This window comes from Salarias fasciatus (assembly GCF_902148845.1).
Source record: "Salarias fasciatus chromosome 7 unlocalized genomic scaffold, fSalaFa1.1 super_scaffold_4, whole genome shotgun sequence".
In the NCBI taxonomy this organism is placed as follows: Eukaryota; Metazoa; Chordata; class Actinopteri; order Blenniiformes; family Blenniidae; genus Salarias; species Salarias fasciatus.
This window is the reverse complement of record NW_021941229.1, coordinates 10,311,731-10,319,225: the sequence shown is the minus strand read 5'-3', so window position 1 is coordinate 10,319,225 and position 7,495 is coordinate 10,311,731.

Here is a 7,495-nt window from a genome sequence, read left to right as displayed (position 1 = left end):
GACACTGTTCAATAAACTAAATGGTTCTACTGGTGAGACATCATGTTGGTTTTCGTGGTAATTTCCTCAACATGTTGGTCTCACAAAAAAGCTTTTTAAAGTATGAGATTTACAAAACTTTTCACATGAGCTTCTCCACTGTCACCCGAATGTATTCATCAATGCTGAAGGAATTCAAATATATGTATTAAATCTGTCTTAAAGCTTGCTTAACTTAATAGCTTAAGATAAGGTTATAAGGTTTAAGGTTATAAATTAGACTACATTAAAATATTGACCAGTCGCCAGTGTGAGAAAGTGATAAGGAGGTATCGCCGTTGACTGGATGGATCCTGTGTGACACATATTTTTCAAACAGCCTCTAATTAAAATGCAAAATGAGCACTACAAACCACTTCAATGCAATAGCTCACCAAAAAATGTAATTATTTGAACGGAAAATGTTTTAACTGTATGTTATGATAAAGTTATTTGGTTTCTGATGAGATCGAGTGAGTTTTACCTTCATGTGTGATCAGAGGACGCAGTGCTCCAACACGATTGACGGTATTGATATCTGTACGAATAGCTTTATGATCAGGCTTTTTGTGGAGTTACTGATGACTTTGATTGAATTTTGGGGCGTTGGTGGAGAGAAATGTCCTCTGTTACCCATTTTGTTTTCCAAACTGATCATAAAAAGGAAGACAGGCGACACCGACCACCTGCACCTCTGTACGAACGTCTGAATCTAATGAGTGTCATTAGTTCAGCTTCTCAGTTGTCCAGGTGGCTGAGAAATTCACCTCAAACGTTGCGGAATCTCTGTGGGGAATTTATCGAGGGAAATCTCATTAAATCAGCTCTGCTGTTACAGGTACCACCTGAGGAAGCGGATTTTTCTTGGCTCAGCATCAAAGATTTCGTGTAAAGCTGTGGGCAAGGCTACGATTCAAAACAACACCCCTATAATAAAGTGGAGATCTCAGCGCTACCTGCAGTATGAGTCGTCTCAGCATGGTGTTCAGGACGAAACTTTTAGTTGGGTCCAGTAGTTTGTCTGATCAAAGTCACTGGAAAACAGGAGTCTGTTAAGCTTTATTTGCTCCAGACACTGGGTGAGTATCTGCTACATGCTTTAATGTGTCTGTGTGTGTGAGAGAGAGCAAACTCTAGGGAGTCTGACGTCTCCAGGCGATAAACATTCCCCTGCAGCAGAAGAAGAGACTAATTCCTTAGATTGCTTGTCAGACGGGTGGAAAGGTTCCAACCAAACAGCCCAAGAGTTTAATACTGTCCTAATTACCTTCATTTGCAAATCATATTTGCATATTTGTGGAGTGTGTGTTAGATAATGTCACAGGTATCATTGCTGCGCTGCCTCCAAAACATGGCGTGTTTTTCTTTCGGGCATTTTTTTTCTCCCCACTTTTTTTTTTTTTTTGTCAGTGTGAGACAGCAGAATGAAGCAAACTCCACAGCAAAGCTTAACATAAATGATTTAATACAACGGTGCACAGTTTCAGTGTGTCCTCATGTCAGCAAATTTAACAGTCATGACTGGATTGTTATCAAGCTCCATTCATACCAGAATAAATAGTTAATTTCCACGTGCATCAACAATAACAACAATGACGGGCTCCACAGTGGCAAAGACTATAGCTTTAAGTGGAATGCAATATTAATGAGTTAAACACTAAAAATAGAGTGATGTAAAATGCTGACTCTAAAAGGTAGGAGCTCCTCTGAAGCTATATTTGAACCCAGTTTAGGTTACATTTTATTTCAAGGCACAGAAACTTGGTGTTTTCCACCACATCACAAACTGTGGATCCACTCATCGCAACTTGTTTTCTTTACTTGGTTACAGCTGTCTGTGTTTTTTAGCCTTTTTAAAGTTACATTTGTTGGACAAAGAAGTGGAAAAACTGGTGAAAGGCTCCTTATATTGGCCGTGCAGTTATAAAACATCCCTCTCATACTGCATTTGTTTGAATTATTCATCTGCGTGGATATACATACTCAATCAACCATAAATCAACATTTCTGTGCTGTTCATGTTGTGATTAACTGCGAGAATGGTCGCATTATTTCGGTCATCAGGATTGTTGGCCTGTTTCCAGTGTAATATTATCTCATTTTTGAGGAATGATTAACCAAAAGAGGGATCCATCTTTTTGTAATTTGTGTAAATCGAGTACCGATTACCTGCCTCTGTGCTAATAAAACATTTTTCTTTCGCTGACGTCAGGAGCAGTTTCATTCACTGGCGGAGCTAATTAATCATGTTTTTAATGTGATGAAAATGGGAAGTTGGCGTTCGCAGCTGCTTATGCAACAGACCAGATCATAACTTCAGTTTTTCTCTTAAACATCAAATGAGAGTTGTTTATTTATTTATTTATTTATTTTGTTTTTCATTGACAGGATAGGTCGATAGCAAAGCTCGCATGCTTCTGCTTCTCTTTATTAGAGCATTTCGGGATATTATTAGCAACAAATAACTTAAATAATAGCATTATTAATGCTAGTTTTTCCCATATTAATTATCTTGTGATACAAAGTAGCATTACACTACATCTGGGTGGGTTATTGCTTAACCAGAAGCATGAAACAAAAATAGTTATATGGTCATTTTTAATGCTATATTTGCATCCCTAAATCTTGTGTAGCTACATGCATATACCTTCAGCTTAATCATTTCATCCCGACTGGGATAAAACAGGAATAGCTTCAGAGAAGGTGGAGATTCCAGACAGAAAACTGAGTTTCCTGTTGTCTGTTATCATATTTATTATTTATTACAACGCTGAAGTAAGAGACCCACAGTTGCAAACCACATAGTGATCTGGGAAATGTAGAAACTAACATGAAATAGTGTGAACAACCAAAACTGGACTAAAGGCATCAATAAATGAAGAGAAGAGTAAATAGTGGTGCATCGGAGTCACACTTGCTGACAGAAAACATGAGGAAATTCTGACTAACAAAGAAACAGAGAGGTGAGAGGTCATGAGCGCCGCACTGCAGGCGGTCGCTGCAGAAACGACGCCTCGTTTCCTCACATCCAGTCAACAATCTCTTTCCCACAGCAGGCGTCTTGACTCGGAGCAGCGTGAAAAGCGCAGATGCTACCAATACAATTAACAATGGATCGGTTCTGTTCCGGGGTGCATACACTCTCCCCGTCGTCCTCAAAAACAATTATTCACACCTGTGCTTGTGAACGAGTTCACTTGTTTCCAAAAGAATCGTCTCTCCCCGTCGTCTGTGCTTTCTCTGAACCGCCTCCACCTTTCAGCTCAGCTTTAATGCCTCATGCGCCCCGTAGCTCTCCGTCTGATCTGAGCCTCCTCCTCCCCTTGTTTTCAGAGTTTGTCCCTTGCGTGCCCTTTTGGATTTTTCTTCTTTGCTGTGTGCTTTAATGGATCGAGTCGCCTTCCTCCGAAAGTCTGGATTTCTTCAGTCCTCTGTCGTGTTGTTTTGACTGCTTTCACCTCAGTACCTGTGAGTCACTCAGTGTTACTGCAAGATCCACAAACACATTTTTTTCTTTTTATACCTAAACTGAGGTGAAGCAAAAAAAAAAAAAAAAAATTACTGTTTTTTATTTGTTTTTTTCATGTGTAAATGAGTTGTGTATTTGAATACATCTATTCAGAACAGCAATTGAGTAAGACCCTGTTTACATGACGTTTTCAAGCAAAAACAGTGTCTGTTTATAAGACAACGGTGCTGCAGGAATTTTTTTGAAACTACTCCAATTCTGTCTCTGCGGAAATGGGGGAAATGCAACTTTTCTGGAATTCTCAGCCCGTATTCTCCTGGAACCTGCTAGATTTAACACTAAGAGGCTTCCAGAGTAGCAGTCCAACTTCGTCGTCTGTCCATACGAATGCTGGTGTGTTTGCCATTGTAAAGATAAATAAGCTATCGATATCTGAATAATTCTCTTGCTAGTTAACGAATTTTAATTTGAAAACTCTCTGAAGTCACAAATATAGAAATGATAATGTGTTTCAGTGGAACTATTCATACCTTCCCTCTTCATTTATCTGTTAAAATTAGGATTTAACCTCAGAACTTCATGAGAAAAAACAATCTGCAGGAGAGACCGTTCTCCTGACCCTCGGATGCCTACTGTGGAGAAATCGAGACATGATGTATGTCCACTCGTCATGGACAGTTTTCCTGTAATTCCAGCCGGGCGCTTTTATTTACTCATTTATAAAGACCCTGAAGAAAACCAGCCGGCCGCTCAATACTTCAATCTGAGGTGAGAGGCGAGGCTGATCCCCAGAGCGTGCTGAATCATTTTTCCCAAACGCTGCAGGCGTCGGGTGAAAGTGGGAGTCGGGTAATTTCACCCAGAAGTGAAATCTGCAGTCTGTGACCTGAACTCTAATTGGGGAAAGCAAGCAGTTGTCAAAGGGATGTAAAGGGGCTTTACTAATATAGCACCTTTGTTTTAGTGCTTTTGCAGAATTTTCCCGTGCACGCTGCTCCACCTCCACTGAGGCTGCAGCTCGGTGGCTGATTGCTGCTCAGCAGATTTGGAACACCTGGGCTCATCGCTCCTGCTGCGGGAAATAAGAAGACGATTTAAGTTCAATCATCATTCTGTGAAAATCACGCTAAGACTGCTTGTAAAAGTCAAAATTGAATTAATTTTAGACATCTGGGCTCAACTTTAGTTAGTCCTTGCTCAAAAGTCATTATTTTCAGAGTGAATCAGCCATGCTTTTTTTTTTTTTTTTTACAGAATCAACAGACAAACAGAACAAAACATGCTTATTGTGGATGCAGCTGAGCTTCAGTGCAGATGTTCTTTCTTCAGTTTGGTGCTCTTTTCTGCAGCTTTGTGATTGCATCTGATCAGAGCATAAAGAACAGATGCTGTGTGTCTTCTTATTAGGAGAAAAATGATCTAAGACGGCCAGTTCTCTCCTCTTCCACACAGAGGAAAATAACAAGTTACAGCAGCAAGTGGAGATCAAGGTAGAGGCGTTAATAAACTGACAGCGGACTGAGGAATGGAGGGGGGGGTGAACACGCAGGATGGGATGAGTAAATAATATATAAAAGATTGAATTCTTGAAGTGTTTGTGCTGTGTTGAGGGTCTTGGTGCTAAATTTAGCAAGTTAACCTGATGGCCTGTGTTGTCTTGAATCTCCATCATGCATCTGTCCTCAGAGACCACCGCGTTAGGGGAGAGGTTTGTGTGTTTTTTCATTGGTCTTCTCTTTCCTTTAGCTTCAACAAATAGAAGTAAATCAAATGCTTTTGATTTAGTAATGAAAAAAAAAAACTGAATGCAAGAGGCTCCAATCTGGTCTGGAAAACCACCCAGCAAATTAGTAAAAAAGAACATTCTATGAAAGCATTCTTTTTTTTTTCCTGAACATTTTGGGTATGAAATTCCTTTCGATTCTGAAATATTTGTAATAAAAACTGCATATAATTGTGGAAGATTGAACTGTTGTGATGCAGATGGATTATTGAAAAAAGAAAATAAAAAGCAGACTGGATTTGTGAAACTGAATAATTATTTACATTATATCGCAGTTTCATTTCAGTGTATTTAGTGACATGTGTGTATTTCTTTCATGAACTTCTGGTTTTGGTGAACTCAGTGACTTCGGACGTAAACTGGCTGAACGCAGCGCAGCAGCTGCAGAATAGCCTCCCCTGCGTCTGCCACACCGGTGCAATGCACAGGCGGAGTTCAAGCATCCCTGTTCCACCTTTTGTCCTCAGGAGGACCGGCTAAAGATCACGGGGTCGCCGTAATGCCATCCTCAGATCCCTCTTTCTTCACACAGCGCCACTGGATTAAAATCAACCCGTCGGTTCATTTAGAAACCAATCCGGCAAAATCTCTTCATCTCAGCGACCTTTTAAAAAGGGCGCAGACGCAGGACAAGACGAGGTCTCTTTAGGCGTCGAAACCTTTAGCGGCTTTTAAAAGCAGACATGAAATCCTCCTTCATTTGTTGGATGGGATTTCTGTGTGAGCTTCTCTCTCACACTTCACACGCCTACGAGAGGGGTGGGGGTGGGGGGGTGGGGGGGGGTGAGGCAGAAGCGCTCGCCACATCTCAAACCTTACCCTGGTACAGAGTCTGTTTTTGTTTGATTTTTTTTTTTTTTTGCTTCTTTGAGTTCAAGACGGCGTCGTCACCTCCGGGAGTGTTTGGTGTTACAGAGAGGCTAAATCGTGCGCACAACAACCATTTCACACTTTAACTATGATTGCAAGAAGTTGTGTCCAGCCAGACCTTTTCAAAGAAAAAAAGTAGACAAAATTCTGAAAATGTATACATAGGAAGATGTAGTTCTGTCTTTCATCTCCTTAATCACTGAGCGAACTGCATATTGGAGGTTTCTGTGGTCTGTGTGTGTTCGGTGTCCAGTGCACAGGAGAATGGGTTTGATAGTGTTTGTGACTGTCTGTTTTCCATCCAACTTTCACTAGGTTACTGGCCGAACTCAAGGTCTTTGATGAATGTTTGAATCCCAGCCTTGTTGAGTCGTATGCAGCGTTCGCATACTATTAACATCCCAAACCCTGTGTCAGAAAATCATTCAAATTAAAACCAGAAAATGGAAAAATTCAACCTGAAGGACTTTTGAAAGGGTATTTCAAGGATCCTATTTTTTCCACAAGGTTTTTTAAAAGGCTGAAAAGTAAAAGGTTAACTTCATTATGTGCTTTTTTAATTAAAAAAATAAATGAAATCTGCAATCTGAACATTCATTCACAACCATTTCACACATTTCATGATTTACAGCCTGAAAATGTGTCTCTGTCAGATATTTTTCTCATTTCATTTGTGTAGGAGGTCATAGTGCTATGTCTTGTGAGTCTTGATCTGTATTTTCAGAAAGCTGGATTATTATAATGGCGCAGAGCTACGGAGTGTTTGCCTTTCTCAGTAAAAATCAAAAATCTGCTTGACTCTCCTCATCTGTGGAACTTATTTGCTCCGTTCTGATGTATTTTCATTCTTTATAGATATAAAAATGTACTGCATGAAAATGTATCGCTTTTTGAAGCAGGGTGAATTCTCTTGTCTGTCTGAAAGGTGCTATTTAAACGGATGTGCCTTAAATGCTTGGATTTGTAAAATTTGGGGGGAATTATCAAAAACTCAAACAGTCAGTCAAACTTATGTAACTGTGAGTAGCTGATTTTTTACAAAGCGCATCAATGTTCGGACCTGTTGGATGACGGATGACAGACCACTCAAGAGAGAGAGATCAGTGTTCATGCAAATATATGAGAAGCTTTAAACTGAGGTGAGTTCATTATTATTCATATAAATCCTACACAAGTAGCAGCTTATTGATTGTGTTGACTAACTCTGTTTTCATGTCTTTTGTGATTGTCACTACTTCAACCTTGTGAGTTTGAAGGAAAAAGGAAGGAACGAGGAAGTCAGTGAATCTGCTTGTCCTGATCAAGTTTAATACAGCACAAAGCAACTTTTAAGATTCCCAATAAACAACTGATGC